Source organism: Tupaia chinensis, unplaced genomic scaffold (genome assembly GCF_000334495.1).
Source record: "Tupaia chinensis unplaced genomic scaffold, TupChi_1.0 Scaffold148065_1, whole genome shotgun sequence".
Lineage (NCBI taxonomy): Eukaryota > Metazoa > Chordata > Mammalia > Scandentia > Tupaiidae > Tupaia > Tupaia belangeri.
In genome coordinates, this window is record NW_006207915.1 from 751777 (window position 1) to 754742 (window position 2966).

Genomic DNA, 2966 nt, shown 5'->3' on the forward strand with positions numbered 1-2966 from the left:
ACCAGATGGCACAGATGGGCCTTCCAGAAAGGCCTGGGAGGGGAGGACACAGGCCGGCCAGGGCCCCCCTCTGCCTTGCACAGCACCCTCCTGTGTCCTCAGGACAAGGCTGGAGAGGGGACCCCTCCGTCATCCTGGCACCCAGCACCCTCTGCAGGGCCAGCCCCTGGAAGGAAGAGTTCTCATTTTCCCTCTCCCTCTGCTTCTCTCCAACAAGCGCACACACTCTATGGCAAAAATCTTAAAAATAGTAACCCCTTTGATAGAGAAAGAGATAAAACATGAAAGTACAATTGAACAAATGATCTCACAGCGAGCGCACTCTCGTCACTACCACCCGGGCAAGGCAGTAGCCAATCCCAATACCCTCTTCCCACTCCCTACCATATCCAGCATCCCAATCTCTAATACCACAGTTTAGTTTTGCCTAACTTTGCATTTTGTATGAGTAGAATCCTACACTATGTATTCTTTTACAGAATTATTTCTTTTATTTATTTATTTATTTTTCATTTAAGAGAGAGAGAAGGAAAGTGAGAAAGTGAGAGAAAGCAAGCCACCAGGTCTGGGACTCAAACCGTGGTCTGTTATGTGGGAGTCCAGCACCTTAACCACCACGCCACCTGCTGGGCCCCATAGGTATTCTTCTCCCACCCCCATATTCTATAGAGAACGCACAGTTCGCTTTTATTCAGAGCAAAGAAAAAAGAAGAAACCCGGCCATAGTTTGGAATCTGTGCTCAAAGCACACATGCCGTGAGGCCGATATTCTGTCGTACAGTGGCTTTGCTGCTGCCTTCGCCTACTGCTTCCTAACACTAGCAAACAGAGCGGTGCAGCCAGCGTAGGGGACAGCTCCTGGTGTGGCAGTGGCAGGCGCAGCCCTTCCCCGGGTATTCTTTCCCATCGCCTCCTTTCACTGGACATCTGTGTTCAAGGTTACTCTGTTACATTGGCTTTTATTTCGTTTCTTATTCACTGGTATTAGACACACAATCCATTTGTGTATATTACCCAGAGGCCTGGCACCCTTGTTAAATTCACTTACAAATCCTGCTTACTTGACATTTCCAGAAACGCAGTAATGAGAGCTTCGTCACGTTCTTTCCAGTAAGTGACAGTCCGTGGGACTTTCGGTGCGCGGCCGGGTAGATATGGTGATAAGGGCATCCGGTCTCGTTCCGGCTCTGAGAGCTCTCGGCATCTCTCCATGAAACACGGCATCTGTCTGCCGTAGACCTTCTGCAGAGTTGTCCATCTTCGTACACGGAGGCAGTTCCCTTAATTAGTTCCAAACATTAATAGGTGTTGAATTTCAGCATCTATTGAAATAATTACTTGATTTTTCCCTTGGCTATGACTTGCACCAATTTATTTCTGAATGCCAAGCCAGCCTTACAGTCCTGACTCTGACTTAGGTCGCTGGGGAAACCACGATGTATTTTTCTATGCAAAAGAGCATCGTGACTTTCCTGACAACCCACACAGACACACACACACACACACAGAGATACACACACACACACACATACAGATATACACATACACACATACACATACACACAGACACACACACATACACACACACATACACAGAGATACATACACACACACACACATACAGATATACACATACACACATACACATACACACAGACACACACACATACACACACACATACACAGAGATACATACACACACACACACATACAGATATACACATACACACATACACATACACACAGACACACACACACACACACATATAAATTCCTACCATAATACGATAATACTTGGGATCAGCAGGTGGTACGCTGGACACTCCCACATGGCTGACTACAGTTCGAATCTCAGCCCCAGTAGCTTACAAAACATGCCAGGCATGTGTGCATGCATGCCTCAAATCCCGAAAATACGAGAAAATAGAGAAAGGATTGCAATGTGACTGCACCTCATTTGGAGGTGGTTTCTTTTTTTAAAAAAAGGATTTGCCGATAAAAAAGCACGGTAATACTTGGTTTTAAAAAGCAAACTTTAGAGTGGCTGGCAAGTGGCATGGTGGTTAAGATGTTAGACTCCCACATGGCTGACCACGATTCAAGGTCAGACGCGGTGCCTTGCTTTCTCACTCCCTTTCTCCGTCTCTCTGGTCAAGTTAAAAAATAAGAATCATGGGACCAGCAGATGGTGGAATGGTTACATTGCTGGACTCCCATGTAGTCGACCACAGTTCAAGTCCTGGACTCAGGGCTTGAAACACACTGGGCGCGTGTGCATGTGTGCCTAAGATCCCGAGAGGAAAATGGAGAAGGGATTGTGGCGTGGCTATCCCCCAGGAGTGATTTCTCGTTTTCTGTCTCTCTGGCAAGTACACACGCGCTATAGCACAATTCTCTCTAAAAAATAATAATAAAAATAATTAATAAAAGTAAATATTTTTTTAAATAGTAAATTTTCAAGCCAGAGATTGGCACAGCAGTAATGCAGCTGGACCCACATAGGAAGGCCTGGGCTTGCACCCTGAGGCCTCCCTGTGCAGCCAGACAGGCTCAAGTGCCTGCGGTCAGGGGCGGATGGCAGTGAGGCCATGGTGCCCGTCTCCCTACATCTCTCCCTCTCTCTCTCATGAGCACACAAGCCTTCTGGCAACTAAAAACGGGGGGGCGGGCCAGCTGGTGTCATGGATGTTAAGGCAGCAGATCCCACAGGGCTAACTGCATGTTCAAGTCCTAGACCCAGGGCTAGGTGTGTGTGTGCACGCCTAAAATCCTGACAGGAGAATAGAGGAGAAGGGACTGTGGCATGGCCGTCCCTCTGGGGGTGATGTCTCTCCTTCTCCCTGGTGAGCGCACATGCCCTATAATAATTTTTTAAGTGCTTTCTTCATAAAACTGTCAGGACTTAAAAGAAGTAACTGACCAGCATACTTAGTTAGACCAGCGCCCCGGAGGCCAGGCAGGGGTGC

At 47.5% G+C, this 2966-nt stretch overlaps 1 long non-coding RNA gene across 1 annotated transcript in view; it reads right to left on the reverse strand.

Annotated features, from left to right (window-relative positions):
- The window catches only part of LOC114006449 (uncharacterized), a 4888-nt gene extending 3401 nt beyond the window's left edge, over positions 1 to 1487 (reverse strand). Inside the window, exon 1 of the long non-coding RNA XR_003548161.1 lies at positions 1062 to 1487. This is a non-coding gene — a long non-coding RNA (uncharacterized LOC114006449). The remainder of the gene's footprint in view (positions 1 to 1061) is intronic.
- Positions 1488 to 2966: the final 1479 nt, after the last annotated feature.